General features: G+C 43.4%; 1 long non-coding RNA gene across 1 annotated transcript; it reads right to left on the bottom strand.

Moving 5' to 3' along the window:
- Positions 1-6,045: 6,045 nt before the first annotated feature.
- Positions 6,046-7,856, bottom strand: LOC138672343 (uncharacterized). The gene is made up of 3 exons (XR_011319721.1): positions 7,689-7,856; positions 7,158-7,605; positions 6,046-6,995 (listed from the first exon to the last, which is right to left on the bottom strand). It is a non-coding gene; the product is annotated as an uncharacterized lncRNA (long non-coding RNA).
- Positions 7,857-17,478: the final 9,622 nt, after the last annotated feature.

Here is a 17,478-nt window from a genome sequence, read left to right as displayed (position 1 = left end):
GAGGTCTAATACAGGAGGAGATGACACACAGGTATATACTATATACAGGGGAGATGACACACAGATATATACTATATACAGGCGAGATGACACACAGGTATATACTATATAGAGGAGGAGATGACATACAGGTATATACTATATACAGGAGGAGATGACACACAGGTATATACTATATACAGGAGCAGATGACCTACAGGTATATACTATATACAGGAGGAGATGACATACAGGTATATGCTATATATAGAAGATGACACACAGGTATATACTATATACAGGAGGAGATGACATTCAGGTATATACTATATATAGGGGAGATGACACACAACAGGTATGTACTATATACAGGGGAGATGACATACAGGTATATACTATATATAGAAGGAGATGACATTCAGGTATATACTATATATAGGGGAGATGACACACAACAGGTATGTACTATATACAGGGGAGATGACATACAGGTATATACTATATACAGGAGATGACATACAGATGTATACTATATATAAGGGAGATGACAAACATGTACATACTGAGGTGATGAGGTGAAAATGAGAGGTGTGAGGTGAAAATGAAAAGGTGTGAGTGCAAAATGAGAGGAGTGAGGAAAAATAGTGGAGTGATCAGAAAATGACAGATGTGAGGTTGAAATGACAAGTGTTAGGGGGGAATGAGAGGAGTGTGGGAGAAAATGAGAGGTGTGAGGGAGAAAATGAGAGATGTGAGGGGGAAAATGAAAGATGTGATTGGGAAAATGAGAGGCGTGATGGGAAAATAAGACAAGTGAGGTGCTATAACTAACCACAGATATTTACTATGCCCAGGCAACGCCGGGCTCTTCAGCTAGTTATTATTATAAAAACAATATTCTTTTTCTTTCTTTTTTTTTTAGTAAAACCCCAGTCATAAATATTATTGTTCTGATTTATTTTTTTCTTTCTCTGTTCGGCAGATTCCTGGCTACTGGAGAGAGCCTATCATCGGTCCATTTCCAGTTCCGGATAGGAATTTCAACACTATCTGGGATTGTCGCAGACACCTGCCGGGCTTTGAGGGATGTTCTCCATGTGGAATTTATCCCCCTACCCACCACGGAAATCTGGCAGCAAATCTGGCATCAAAATTTTTTTGAAGTTTGTAATTTCCTCAACTGTTTGGGAGCAGTGGATGGAAAACATATCCGGATTACCAAACCGGCTGGAACTGGATCCAAGAACTTTAATTATAAAAAATATTTTTCCATAGTGCTCATGGCGATTGCAGCTGCGGACTGTAGGTTTGTCGCCATGGGCATTGGATCTTTTGGCCGTGGTAATGACTCCCCAGACATTTAAAAACTCGGACATGGGCCAACGGTTGTATGGCAATCATTTCAATTTCCCCCTGCCACAACTTCTTCCCAACACTCAAGGCCCGCCAATTCCATTTGTTGTGGTTGGGGATGAGCCTTTCAGATGTGTGGAAACCTCCTGAAGCCATACTCCAGTCGGGACTTGACACACACAAAAAAGATTTTTAATTACAGACTGACCAAGGCACAAAGAACTATTGAAAGTGCCTTTGGTATGCTTGTCTCGAAATGGCGCATTTTAGGGACAGCCATTAATCTCAAAATTGAGACAGTCAGTGAGGTGGTCAAGGCATGTGTGGTTCTGCACAATTACATAATGGCTAAAGAGCGACCCAATATTGAACTTGATGAACCTGTTTGTAACCATCATCACCCTTTCAGGACTACTGTTGAAGTTGCCCAAATGCGGGATACATTTACGTTCTACTTTGTTTCTGAGAGTGGACATCTGTCTTGGCAAGATGACACAGTTTAGTGTTCTTGTAATGTTATGCAATGTTATGCACCTGTAATTATTTAAATTGACTGTAATGTTTGCTGACAATAAAGAAAACTCTAGTCAAGGACGTCCACCCATTTCTTCTGATACATGTTGGCACCAATGACACGGCAAGGAAGGACCTACCGACAATCTGCAAAGACTTTGAAGAGTTGGGGAAGAAAGTAAAGGAACTGGATGCACAGGTAGTTTTTTCTTCTATCCTTCCAGTAGACGGGCATGGCACCAGGAGATGGAACAGGATCCTTGATGCAAACAACTGGCTAAGACGATGGTGCAGACAACAAGGATTCGGATTCCTGGACCACGGTGTGAATTACTGGTACGATGGACTCCTCGCCAGAGACGGACTACACCTCAACAAACCTGGGAAACACACATTCGCCAGAAGACTCGCTACACTCATCAGGAGGGCGTTAAACTAGAAGAAGAGGGGACGGGAAGAAAAACATTAGACTCGACCAAAGAAGACCCAGGAAAACATACTCAGAAGGGAGGTAAGAACATTTCTAAAAAAATCCACAGCAAGGAAATTGGAACAAAACAAAATCCTCTAAACTGCATGCTCGCAAACGCCAGAAGCCTGACAAACAAGATGGAAGAACTAGAAGCAGAAATATCTACAGGTAACTTTGACATAGTGGGAATAACCGAGACATGGTTAGATGAAAGCTATGACTGGGCAGTTAACTTACAGGGTTACAGTCTGTTTAGAAAGGATCGTAAAAATCGGAGAGGAGGAGGGGTTTGTCTCTATGTAAAGTCTTGTCTAAAGTCCACTTTAAGGGAGGATATTAGCGAAGGAAATGAGGATGTCGAGTCCATATGGGTTGAAATTCATGGAGGGAAAAATGGTAACAAAATTCTCATTGGGGTCTGTTACAGACCCCCAAATATAACAGAAATCATGGAAAGTCTACTTCTAAAGCAGATAGATGAAGCTGCAACCCATAATGAGGTCCTGGTTATGGGGGACTTTAACTACCCGGATATTAACTGGGAAACAGAAACCTGTGAAACCCATAAAGGCAACAGGTTTCTGCTAATAACCAAGAAAAATTATCTTTCACAATTGGTGCAGAATCCAACCAGAGGAGCAGCACTTTTAGACCTAATACTATCTAATAGACCTGACAGAATAACAAATCTGCAGGTGGTTGGGCATCTAGGAAATAGCGACCACAATATTGTGCAGTTTCACCTGTCTTTCACTAGGGGGACTTGTCAGGGAGTCACAAAAACACTGAACTTTAGGAAGGCAACGTTTGACCAGCTTAGAGATGCCCTTAATCTGGTAGACTGGGACAATATCCTCAGAAATAAGAATACAGATAATAAATGGAAAATGTTTAAGAACATCCTAAATAGGCACTGTAAGTGGTTTATACCTTGTGGGAATAAAAGGACTAGAAATAGGAAAAACCCAATGTGGCTAAACAAAGAAGTAAGACAGGCAATTAACAGTAAAAAGAAAGCATTTGCACTACTAAAGCAGGATGGCACCATTGAAGCTCTAAAAAACTATAGGGAGAAAAATACTTTATCTAAAAAACTAATTAAAGCTGCCAAAAAGGAAACAGAGAAGCACATTGCTAAGGAGAGTAAAACTAATCCCAAACTGTTCTTCAACTATATCAATAGTAAAAGAATAAAAACTGAAAATGTAGGCCCCTTAAAAAATAGTGAGGAAAGAATGGTTGTAGATGACGAGGAAAAAGCTAATATATTAAACACCTTCTTCTCCACGGTATTCACGGTGGAAAATGAAATGCTAGGTGAAATCCCAAGAAACAATGAAAACCCTATATTAAGGGTCACCAATCTAACCCAAGAAGAGGTGCGAAACCGGCTAAATAAGATCAAAATAGATAAATCTCCGGGTCCGGATGGCATACACCCACGAGTACTAAGAGAACTAAGTAATGTAATAGATAAACCATTATTTCTTATTTTTAGGGACTCTATAGTGACAGGGTCTGTTCCGCAGGACTGGCGCATAGCAAATGTGGTGCCAATATTCAAAAAGGGCTCTAAAAGTGAACCTGGAAATTATAGGCCAGTAAGTCTAACCTCTATTGTTGGTAAAATATTTGAAGGGTTTCTGAGGGATGTTATTCTGGATTATCTCAATGAGAATAACTGTTTAACTCGATATCAGCATGGGTTTATGAGAAATCGCTCCTGTCAAACCAATCTAATCAGTTTTTATGAAAAGGTAAGCTATAGGCTGGACCACGGTGAGTCATTGGACGTGGTATATCTCGATTTTTCCAAAGCGTTTGATACCGTGCCGCACAAGAGGTTGGTACACAAAATGAGAATGCTTGGTCTGGGGGAAAATGTGTGTAAATGGGTTAGTAACTGGCTTAGTGATAGAAAGCAGAGGGTGGTTATAAATGGTATAGTCTCTAACTGGGTCGCTGTGACCAGTGGGGTACCGCATGGGTCAGTATTGGGACCTGTTCTCTTCAACATATTCATTAATGATCTGGTAGAAGGTTTACACAGTAAAATATCGATATTTGCAGATGATACAAAACTATGTAAAGCAGTTAATACAAGAGAAGATAGTATTCTGCTACAGATGGATCTGGATAAGTTGGAAACTTGGGCTGAAAGGTGGCAGATGAGGTTTAACAATGATAAATGTAAGGTTATACACATGGGAAGAAGGAATCAATATCACCATTACACACTGAATGGGAAACCACTGGGTAAATCTGACAGGGAGAAGGACTTGGGGATCCTAGTTAATGATAAACTTACCTGGAGCAGCCAGTGCCAGGCAGCAGCTGCCAAGGCAAACAGGATCATGGGGTGCATTAAAAGAGGTCTGGATACACATGATGAGAGCATTATACTGCCTCTGTACAAATCCCTAGTTAGACCGCACATGGAGTACTGTGTCCAGTTTTGGGCACCGGTGCTCAGGAAGGATATAATGGAACTAGAGAGAGTACAAAGGAGGGCAACAAAATTAATAAAGGGGATGGGAGAACTACAATACCCAGATAGATTAGCGAAATTAGGATTATTTAGTCTAGAAAAAAGACGACTGAGGGGCGATCTAATAACCATGTATAAGTATATAAGGGGACAATACAAATATCTCGCTGAGGATCTGTTTATACCAAGGAAGGTGTCGGGCACAAGGGGGCATTCTTTGCGTCTGGAGGAGAGAAGGTTTTTCCACCAACATAGAAGAGGATTCTTTACTGTTAGGGCAGTGAGAATCTGGAATTGCTTGCCTGAGGAGGTGGTGATGGCGAACTCAGTCGAGGGGTTCAAGAGAGGCCTGATGTCTTCCTGGAGCAGAACAATATTGTATCATACAATTATTAGGTTCTGTAGAAGGACGTAGATCTGGGGATTTATTATGATGGAATATAGGCTGAACTGGATGGACAAATGTCTTTTTTCGGCCTTACTAACTATGTTACTATGTAGTTAAACACCTGTTTCAAGTGTCCTCTATATTAGAATAATTATTTTTAAAGTTTAATAAGGTGATCACCAGTTCACAACTACAGTTTTTATATAATCCACTTGCTGTATCATGCAGATTGCATGAGACAGAGATAGGATTATAACCAAATTGGGTTATGTACACCATGCTTTACACTACACCTCTTCTCTCTGAGGTCAGTGCTATGGTAGGTGATGTTGGATTAGCTCCATTGTCTCTTCAGTCTGCATTTCTATTTTTCTATATATTAATGCAGACTGAAGAGATGATGGAGCTAATCCACCTCATATCTTTACTCACCTGCCCATGTGTCAGAACTAGTGCACTCAGGATGCCGAAAAAAGAGCATCCTGAGTGCACTAGTGCTGACACCTGGGCAGGTGAGCATGGTTGACCCCTGACCTTTTTTGCTGTATTAATATAAATTTTTGGATGATTTCCAGTCCTCTTTGTGTTTTTGCCACCTCATTGCTCCATGACAGACACAAGAAGCAAAGCTGCAGTGTAAAGCAAATAAAGAAGAGAGGCAATAGATTGTGTGTCATAGAGCTATGTGGTGGCAAAAAACACAGTGTGTGTACATGGCGATATGTGTGTTGCCGATGCATGATGTGTTGCCGGCGACGAAAGAGACAAAGATCAATCAGTGATTGGGGAGAAACAACACAAATTTATTTACAAAAAAAAAAAAAATTATTTAGAAGAAAAAAAAATGTCCGAACCAATGAGGGGGAAATGTTATGGACCTGGGGGGTGTGGAGCTGGGAGGATTGGCTACAGGTGGACGATGACGGGGTTCCAGTGGAAGGGGTAACTAAACTTGTGGGGTCTGGGAGGTCAAGGATGGAAGTAGACACATTAGGAATGGAAGCATGGGATGGGAGAGACATATTGGAAGGGAGAGAAAAACCTGACAACAGAGACACATTGGGAGGTGAGGGTGGAGGTAGCATAACACTTCTGCTGCCATGAGTTCTTTTGCCTTTCTGTCCAGTTTTATGTGGCAGCTTCCTTTTTTTATGTCTCCTTGGGAGGGTGGGGTCAGCAGGTTGTTCACAATGTTGACCCGGCCTGGTGGTGCAGGTGGACAGCCATGTAGGATCTTCTGGCAGCCTAGTGGTTATGGTGGTGGGCAGCCACGCAGGATCTTCTGGCGTCCTAGTGGTGGTTGGCGGTGGCCAGCCGTGCAGGATCTTCTGGCATCCTAGTGGTGGTAGCCCCCCCCAAAAAAAAGAGGCAGAGGACTGGGACAGGGGAACACCTGTAGGACCAGCTGCCTGTTCTCCAGCCTGTGACGCCGACCCACTTGCTGCTTCGCTGGTGGATGGCTGGGACTGGTCCGTGGCTGTTCGATGAGGGACCACTCCAGATGACGATCCAGGTTCGAGGGTGCTGCTAAAGGTTCTGTGAAAAGAAAAGTTAAACATTACTACCAAAAAATAACAATTGTAAAAGCGCCAACTCCTGTGGAATAAAAAAATTCAGATTAGGGAGTACAACACAAAATACTTATGGTCTCTGAGCAAGGACAGGCCTCAGGAAAGCCAGCAACCGATGGTACTTATATTTCCAGATCCTTGCTGCAGCACCACTGTGAACTTGGATCTCCTGTTTCAAGACCTTGTTGAAGCGATCCTTCATCAAACGCCAATGGGTTTTTACTTTGTTCACTGTGAATAGGTGAAAAAAAATTGTTAAACAATGCACTTCAGGTCAGGATCACACAACCGTGTGTGATGCGAGAACCTCCCAGGCATTTCTCTCATCACACACGGTTGTGTGATCCCAGCCTTCTGATTCACTGCCGCATGAGAGCACACTGCAATACTTACGAAAAGCCTTTCTGACTCGTGACGTGGCGTTGTCCCAGTCATCCATCAGCGCTTGGGCCGCCTCAGTCCACAGCCGTCGAATCACCAAAGCGTCCGAGTGCTGCTGCTCCCAGGTGTCCCACAATGGAACTCGCTCCTGCATCAAGGTGATGAGGAGGTCATTGTCTATAAAATTCTCCTCACATTGTGGGACATAGAAATGAAACAAATACATTAATGTTGTAAAGATATAACACTTAAAATAAATACAGTAAAAAATTTAAAAAAAGTCAAGAATAACTAAAAACAGTCAAGAATAAATAAAAACAGTCAAAAAGAAAAAAAACAGTCAAGAATAAATAAAAACAATAAAGAATAAATAAAAACAGTCAAGAATACTTACACGCCGTCTTGCCACCGAAACTTATGCCCGAGCCTGCTGCTCCTGCTCTTCTGCACTGCAATGGTTCTGTAAAAAGATAAATAAATATTTTACCACATGTGTAAAATAGTGACAGTGAATACTTTCCAATCAGAAGCAAATGTACTCACTTCAGTCTGCTGTCCACTGTGTGAGCTCTGATCTTCAGTGGAGGACATGATGAGGAATGCTGCAAGAGAGACAGAAATGATTAAAGATTGCAGGGAGAAAAACAGACAGGCAGACATACAGCTTGTATACTTAGATTTTGATAGAGTCTTCCAAACTTGATGCTGCAATGCTTGCATCGCTTCCAGAGTCTTGAGAGTAATGGACTTCCACTGCCCACACCTTCTTTTATAAGCTTTGTTTGGGGGTGACTTAAAACAAGTTCCTAGACATGTTTACTCAGAAAAACGCATGCGTACGTAAATGCAGTCGTACGCATGTCCTTACGAACACATGCGTTCCCATAACAAATGTGAAACCAGCCTTAGCTAGTTGAAAAAATAATGCTCTCAGTGTATTTTTTGTGACACTACTTCTGATGTGTAATTACAATTAGAATGACATAGTCAGGACTAATTATGTCTCACATGTTGTGGGTGAATGAGTAAAATAATGATGGATGCAGGACAAAATTCTGCTTTTCTAAAGTGTCTGTCCATCACTGTATAATAAACATGAATGTTTTATAGTTCAGAACACAAAATGATCCCCTACTGATGTCATAACTGTTCCAGAGCCTGAAGGGCCTGTATGTAATGGAAATTAGAACCATTACTGGAAAAGACAGGATGAGATTTCTGTTGTTATTAATTGTTCTAATAATAGTTTGCAATAAGATTCAGGTAATGCAGTGTCGAGAGCAGATAAGATCAGGGCTATATTTGATCTGATTTAGTCTGCCACATTGACAAGTGGAGGAGAGTCTAATTATGCTCTGGTGTGAACTGGCTTTTCCTGCAGATAATTACATTTTACAGAGCTACACTTTTATCAACAGCTACGGCCTCACAAGGAAGCTCAACAGGAAGGGTTTCCAGAGGTGGGTTTATTTTTATTTGGTGTGTAGACATACACATCCTTCAATCGGATTTACCAGCAACAGTAAAGAATTAAAATTATTACTGAAGGAATTGGTATTATTCCGCAAATTCTCATATGTTATATAATTTCTGTATTGGGTTATTAATGTAACTTAAAGCAGTATTTCGGGTACTGCATGTCCTGTGGATAGGTGGTAACTGGCAGATCTTTGGGATCTGACTACTGAGACCTCCATTGGTCTCCAGAATGCAGGATTTGTACACACAATCTCTAGTGAGGTGCCGAAGATGGCCAAATAGAGCACTCTGCTATTTCTGACTGTTGCTCCATTTAGACTAGGACCTGTTATTCAGGCAAATAATGGGGTCAGTCATCAATGGAATTAGTGATCACGCCAGTTGTCAGACATACCCTTTAAAGTCGTGTTCAACTTTTAGCATGGAGTCCCCAAATGCTTGTAAAAAAACCTGTAAAATAACAAATCCAGATGGGACTCGCGCTCCTCCGCTCTGGCTCGCCACCACTGTTCTGGTCTCTGTGTTTTGGATGCCGTGGTGACTTTCCATTAACATCTTGCATCTCTAATGCAACCAATAACTGAGCTCAGTAGTTTATGCTGTCTATATTGACAGAGACGCTGAAGTCAGTGATTAGCCGCAGCGCTGATATGCAATATCGACGTAACCTCAGAACACAGAAACGAAATAGTGGGGGAAGTTGAGTATCATCCAATTGTCACGGGGCTACCGCGAAAGAGAGGTTCCAGAGAACTGCAGTGCTCTGGGCCTCGTTCACACACAGTGAACAGAAGCTTTCACCTGTTTTCTGACCTAGCTGCTTTGTGCCAGCAGTGCAGGAGTTAACCCTTATTTCTGAGTTGCTGAGAGCTGGGTCTCTCAGCTGAAATGGATCTTGTAATCTGATCCTCTATATAGACCCAGTCCTGACTTCAGCTAGTGTCAGTGATCAGTTCTACTGCCTGGCTTGGAGATTGATGGAGAGAGGTGTTGGTGTTGGAGGTTTATTTACAGAGATTGGTGTCTGCAGTTTTGGTTGCATGTTAAACCTGTTTTCCTTCCTAGTTTTTTCCTTCTCTTCCCTTCTCTGTGTTTCCTCTGTGGTTGTGTGAGCATTTGGTGAGTTTGAATCTTTTAGTTACTTTGTCTGTTTACCCTGTTATTTGTTGTATAATTACACTGGTGCAGTCCACCTCCTTTGGGGGGAGAGGGGGCCACTAATAGGGCCTGTACAGGAGACAGGGATACGCTGGCGGCTCGGGCCTCCTAACCTTCATAGGTACCCCCGAGATAAGGGAAAGCCAGGGCCCCAATTAAGTGGTAGGGACAGGTGCGGGTCCCAGTACGCCGTCCTGCCCCTTTCACACCGCTTACGGCGTTATTGTGCAAATATTTGAGGATAGATCCAGTAAAGGAAGGGTATTAGAATAGTATTAAAAACAAACTTCTCACTTACCACTGCTCCCCTTCCAAAACTGTCTGGTTCCCCGCCAGTCTCCCCTTCCTCCTGCAGCTATGCTTTCCCAACCATTGGACATTGTTAGAATGGGAGCAGTGGGGAATAGATGAAGTCGGTGACTGTGATCTTTACATCTGATCTCAGCTTTTGGCATCCAAGGAGCTTGACATTGGGACAAACTAATTGATTTTAAGTATATCGAATTCACTGTGAATTAAAAAATAATAATATTTGGCAGAATATGATTTTTTGTAATTTGATTAGCTCAAGAAAAATATCAGTGGAGCCATCCACATCATGACGTCGAATGAAGCCTAGTAAGTGCTGAAGAGAAAAAAGACGAGTCGGAAGGAGCTGCAATGGGGGACATGTGGGGTCAATATATTAATTTATGTTTACCCTTTCACTCTCCATAGAGTATAATATGAGGTGTAATCTGACAACTCACTATGCTGGTATTCCCTTTTTCTTTGATTAAGAAGGATTTGTGCTTTTTTCTCATGGTGAATGATAAGTTCAAAGGGAGGGGAAGAAGTAGCTCATAAATAGAGTAATCATATTTCTCTAATAAAATGTATTACAAAATTTATTTTATTTGCCTATACTATTGTTTTAGGCCAAATTTATTGCAAAGACCATGACCATTTAAATACTGTGCTTACTATTAGTTATGAAAATTAAGGAGTTCAACAGCTCGCATTGGAGTTGTCTCCAATCTTGGTTTTCAATTACCTATACTTTATATCATACACTGTATAGGTACACACACAAACATACACACTCCAGTGGGATAACCTATGTTCCAGAAAATGAGCTTAACAAAGACATGAAGAGGTGGTAGAAGTCCTAAGGAATTTCAAGATATACTTTAACACTCTGGATCCTTAGCAAAAAAAATACTTGTCCAAGTTTGGGCCTTTGGTTTTGACAGCTACATCCTCGATGTCCCACTTGTCTCGGTTCCAAACCTCCTTCGGTCGCTCTACCTCTCCGTTCCAATGCTTGAACATCCTTTGTTCCACTGCTCGCACGTCCTTCCTGTTTTACTGATTGGTGTCAACTGAACTCCCACCTTATCACTGCGGCCTTTTATATTTGATAACTTTGCCACAGCTACCACCTGACCCAGTGTTCCCTTCAAGTTCATCCCTCTAGAAATGCTTCCTCTATCTTCTAGTTCCACCCTACTCAGTTCAGTCAGCAGATGTTACAGGTGTTGGTCTCAAGTGTCATAGAGTATTGATAAACCACATCTTCAGCTGCCCAACCCCTTACATATCATCTGAGTTTCATCCAAGAAACTTGGTAAATTTTTAATTTACTGTATTAATTTGTTTGCCATCCATTTCCATTTTTAGTTTCCATTTTGCCTCCGTGTGACATCCCTGTAGCATCCGTTTTAATACATCATCTACATTTTAATTTGTCCATGATCAAATACGGTTTCTTTTATCATATGCTACACATGATCTGTATGGGATCCGATTTTTTTTGCACGCCTTATAGACTTGTACAGTCAATTCTCATCTGATATTCACAAGATAATAGTGCATAATACAATTTTTTTTTCACATGGACACTTGATCCATGTGAGGAAACTGTCATCTGGACGCCCTATTGGATTACATTGGTCAGAGGGCTGTTTAGACTTTACTTCAAACAACACACATCCATATAATACGCTCAACCGAACGAGCCCTAAAGTGAAGTGAAAAGTACAGTACAGACCAAAGTTTGAACACACCTTCTCATTTAAAGATTTTTCTGTATTTTCATGACTATGAAAATTGTACATTCACACTGAAGGCATCAAAACTATGAAGTAACACATGTAGAATTATATACTTAACAAAAAAGTGTTTGCCCTTTTGCCTTCATTCTGCGGTCCAGCTCACCACAAACCATCTCGATTGGGTTCAGGTCTGGTGACTGTGGAGGCCAAGTCATATGGCGTAGCACTCCATCACTCTCCTTCTTGCTCAAATAGCCCTTACACAGCCTGGAGGTGTGTTTGGGGTTATTGTCCTGTTGAAAAAGAAATGATGGTCAGGCTAAATGCAAACTGGATGGAATAGCATGCCGCTGCAAGATGCTGTGGCAGCCATGCTGGTTCAGTATGCCTTCAATTTTGAATAAATCCCCAACAGTGTCACCAGCAAAGCACCCCCACACCATCACACCTCCTCCTCCATGCTTCACGGTGGGAACCAGGCATGTAGAGTCCATCCGTTCACCTTTTCTGCGCCGCACAAAGACAACGGTGGTTGGAACCAAAGATCTCAAATTTGGACTCATCAGACCAAATCACAGATTTCCACTGCTCTAATGTCCATTCCTTGTGTTCTTTAGCCCAAACAAGTCTCTTCTGCTTGTTCCCTGTCCTTAGCAGTTGTTTCCTAGCAGCTATTTTACCATGAAGGCCTGCTGCACAAAGTCTCCTCGTAACAGTTGTTGTAGAGATGGGTCTGCTGCTAGAACTCTGTGTGGCATTGACCTGTTCTCTAATCTGAGCTGCTGTTAACCTGCGATTTCTGAGGCTGGTGACTTGGATAAACTTATCCTCAGAGGCAGAGGTGACTCTTGGTCTTCCTTTCCTGGGGAGGTCCTCGTGTGAGCCTGTTTCTTTGTAGCGCTTGATGGTTTTTGCCACTACACTTGGGGACACTTTCAAAGTTTTCCCAATTTTTCGGACTGACTGACCTTCATTTCTTAAAGTAATGATGGCCATTCATTTTTCTTTATTTAGCTGCTTTTTTCTTGCCATAATACAAATTCTAACAGTCTATTCAGTAGGACTATCAGCTGTGTATCCACCAGACTTCTGCACAACACAACTGATGGTCCCAACCCCATTTATAAGGCAAGAAATCCCACTTATTAAACCTGACAGGGCACACCTGTGAAGTGAAAACGTGAGTACCTCTTGAAGCTCATCTAGAGAATGCCAAGAGTGTGCAAAGCAGTCATCAAAGCAAAAGGTGGCTACTTTGAAGAACCTAGATTATAAGACATGATTTCAGTTGTTTCACACTTTTTTGTTAAGTATATAATTCCACATGTGTTAATTCATAGTTTTGATGCCTTCAGTGTGAATGTAAAATTTTCATAGTCATGAAAATACAGAAAAATCTTTAAATGAGAAGATGTGTCCAAACGTTTGGTCTGTACTGTATGTGCTGTGAGTGTTCCATGATAGCTAAGTATTTGCTGCTTGAGATATTGCAGCATTCTTAGAATAACTTCTAGAAATCCCCAAATTGGGGATCGGGAGTTATACCTGTGGCACCCCTAGGGGTATTTGCCACAAAAACATTTACTGACACTAAATACAAATACTAAAATGGCAAGACTGCACTACCACCTCCGGCCAGAAGGGGGAGCTCCAGAGACTCCCCTTGATCCATTCTGGTCTGAGAGAAGAAATGGCAGTTGGGCTAAGGAGCTGAAAGTGAGAGGTCATACAGCTGAATTTCTAACAGCCCTATGACAGTTTCCAGGCCCAAATCACCGGCCTGAGGAGAAAAGGGACAGAGAAAAAGGACATTGTGAGAACCGGGTAGCATTAATCACTACCCAGAACAGGCGCAAAGACGGATACCGGATCCGTGGCTGTATTCATTATATATAATACAGCAACCGGAAAAACGTGAGGTGATATCAGCTTCACTAGGAACGGAAGCAGCAACAGACACAGAGTTCAGCGGTACTCCCGAAGGGGGTAAGCCGATAAAAGGACTCGGGTTGCCCGTCGAACTAGGACACGGAGGGGACAGATTGGGCCGGCAGCCAGTTCACATACAGCAGCAGGGCCACACAGAAACTGCGTACAATAAGAGGCGAAGACCCCGGCAGGGTCAAAGTAACTCAGAGTTCCCATACAGACTCCGGTGACAGGACTGGTTGTAAATCCCTTTATGTTGAAGTAAACTGGTTAAACGTTTCAGTGCCTCAGACTTTCATTTGGACAATAGCTATCTATCCAGGATCAGGATCATCATCGCTGAGAGAACCTGCTGCTGATCAAGTAAGTGCCTGTTCCCTCATGATACCCCTTACACTGTGCATTGCCTGAGGCCACAGCACAGGGTCAAGCCACCCGTGACATCTCCCTCAAGAGACAGACCCCATTGGTCCAGTGCTGGGTACCCCGGTCTCCTGGGCGTCACAATTGGCGTCACGAACAGGATTCAGCCAGCCCGTATACCGGGTATTGTGTGCCGTGATTGGAGCCCAAAACTGTGAAAACTTGGATGAAAAATCTTGAAAATTGACTTTATTAAAGAAAATTCCATTTCCCATTAAAAACTATTGAAAGTGACTTTTCCCCATTGGTTATAATGGAGTAAAGATGGCCGCCATCACCTCATAACCGTTAGGCACGAGACTGTTAATTGAGCTACGCCATTACCTGAGCCCCAGTCTGACTGAAAAACTTCAGAATCCGCCATTACAGAGCGCTCGGCGGGCGGGAGCAGCAGGGGGCGTGTCATTGTGGGCGGCACCAAGCTGAGCGCTCTGACGTCAGAGCAAGGGGAAAACCAATCATGCTGCACAGCGGAACGAATCTACACTATCCCGACAGAAGCGGAGGACCGCAAGGGTCCGGATTAACTAAGGGGGCACAGTATGTCGCAGCACGGAGACGCCGCAGCACCCGGCGACGCTAATGCAGCTGAAAGACAGAGTGTCGATAGAGAGTCCGGTAGCGCAGCGGTGCAAGGAGTGGCGCCCATCATGCCGGTGCTGATGCCATATACCCCGGGTGGCCCGTGGCTTCCAATGTATGAAGGTCAGCCTAATACCCTTGAAGATTTCAGAGAAAAGATGCTGGCCCATTTTGACATGTTCCCCGTGGGTGAAGTTCAGCGTGTTAGTCTCCTGATGATGCAGTTAAGTGGCCATGCTAAGCGAGAAGTCACAGCATGGGCAGCTGATCTAAAAGGCACTGTTGAACGCATATTTGCTGGATTAAAAGCTACATTTGAAACCACTGCCGGCAGCAAAGCTAAAGTACGATTCTTTAATTGCAAACAAAAAGCTAATGAGGGCGTGAGAGACTTTGCCTTAAACCTGCAGGAAGCCCTTAAATCACTTACACTGGCTGAACCCATTTTTAACACCGGAGCGGATAAACTGCTAAGAGATCAATTTATTGAGGGACTCTACACCCCTTCTCACCGGGGGCATGTGAGTATGCTTGTTTTTAAGAACCCTGAATTGACATTTGCCCAATTAAAGGAGAGCGCTATACGTCTCCAGCTGGCAGAGGCACCTCGGGATCAGGATCCTGCGCAACCCATGGCAGAGGCACCTCAACAACAGGGAGTGCAAGTGACATCAGCTATGTCCGGGGCCATTGCTAAGCCCCTGGGGCCCAGTACTAATGAGGCTCTTCAACAAAAGCTTGACTCTTTAACTGATGTTGTTGCTTCAATGGCTAAAACCATGCAGGAGATGAGAGGACCCAAGATGGAGTTGGCAAACCGTAGAGAGGATGTTCCATGGATGAGACCCCGAAAATACCTGACATGGAGAGGACGACCCCGCGACCGTTACCAACCGGATGGACAGCCCATTTGCCGCCGTTGCCAGCAGCCAGGCCACTTTGCACGAGATTGTGATTTAAACGGGAATCCCCTGGGAATGCGGGCCGCTTCACAGGAATGAACTTTCAAGGCCCAACACCCTGGCACGACAGGTACATCGGAGGACGACCCATTATCCCTATCGTGCTGGACGGAATTCCCCTCAACGCTTTGCTGGACACAGGTTCCCAGATTTCATATATACCGTATATCCTTTATAAGAGGTACTGGGCTGATGCAGATATTGATAAAGGGCCCTCTGATGTTGAACTAGATATATGGGCCAGTAATGGTAAGTTGGTACCGAAACTAGGATTCAGGGAGATGACCATAAAGATTGGTAAAGTAGAATTGAAGAAACAGGGTATAATTGTTGTTGATGTTGACCGGCGGAACTGTGAACCAACTGTATTGATAGGAATGAATGTGTTAGAGAACTGCTTTGCCGAAGTTATTTCTGTCTTACAGCAAATTGCTGAAACTGCCCAGTCCTGCCAACAGAGAGTTCTCCGGAGGGAAATAAAAGTATTGATGTTAAGGCAACAGGTAGAAGTTGCAGGTGGGGAAATCGGCAGTGTGAGGGTAAGTGATCCAACGTCTATTGTAATCCCACCAAAAACAGAAATGCTGGTATGGTGTAGAGCAGCCATTGGTACTAAGGGACGAGATTATCAAGCCTTAATAGAACCAGTGTACACCGACAGCAGGCCCACTATACTCACAGCACGAGGGGTAGTCGAGGTACACCGGGGACGAGTGCTGGTACGACTTTTGAACTGTGGAGAGGAAGAGGTCACTTTGCCAAGGTATGCTACAGTGGCAAAGCTATATACTGTTGACAACAATGCCATCACAACCATTGAGCCCTTAGAACCAACCTGCCAGGTGGAAGTCAACGGCTCAGATGGAGAATTGGAGGATTGATGCCAACAGCTACACGTGGGCATAAATTCAACACCTACCCATCAAAAACAAGGGGTGTATAGGCTAGTGACGGAATATGAACAAGTCTTCAGTAAACACCTATTGGACTTCGTACGGATAGAAGGGGTAGAACACACAATCCCCACCGGTGACCATCCCCCAATAAAAGAAAGATATAGACCCATACCGCCCGCTCACTATCAATGTGCAAAAGATATGCTGAGGGAGATGAAACAGGCCGGGGTAATAAGAGACAGCTGTAGCCCCTGGGCGGCCCCTCTAGTGATTGTCAAAAAAAAGGACAGAACCATGAGAATGTGCGTAGACTACCGGCGGATTAATAACATCACCCATAAAGACGCCTACCCCTTGTCTAGGATAGAAGAGTCCTTGACTGCTTTGAAATCTGCTAATTATTTCTCCACCTTAGACTTAACAAGCGGGTATTGGCAAGTCCCTGTGGCTGAGAGAGATAAGGAAAAGACGGCATTCACCACACCAATGGGTCTATGTGAATTTAATCGCATGCCATTCGGACTCTGCAATGCATCCGGTACCTTCCAGCGGCTGATGGAATGCTGCCTCGGACACAAGAACTTCGAGACCGTCCTCCTGTACCTAGATGATGTGATCGTCTACTCAAAGACTTACGAACAATACTTAAAAGACCTGGCAGAAGTGTTCGAAGCCTTATCCAGGTATGGCATGAAAATCAAGCCATCCAAATGTCACCTTCTCAAGCCAAAGGTACAGTACCTGGGACACATCGTGAGTTCGGAGGGAGTAGCACCGGATCCCGAGAAAATAAGCGCCATAAGGGATTGGCCAAGACCTACCAATGCAAAAGAAGTGAGGCAATTCCTGGGATTGGTGGGTTACTAACGCA

Source organism: Ranitomeya imitator, chromosome 3, assembly GCF_032444005.1.
Source record: "Ranitomeya imitator isolate aRanImi1 chromosome 3, aRanImi1.pri, whole genome shotgun sequence".
Lineage (NCBI taxonomy): Eukaryota > Metazoa > Chordata > Amphibia > Anura > Dendrobatidae > Ranitomeya > Ranitomeya imitator.
Note: the sequence above shows the minus strand (reverse complement) of the source record. Positions and strands in the feature narration are given on the sequence as shown.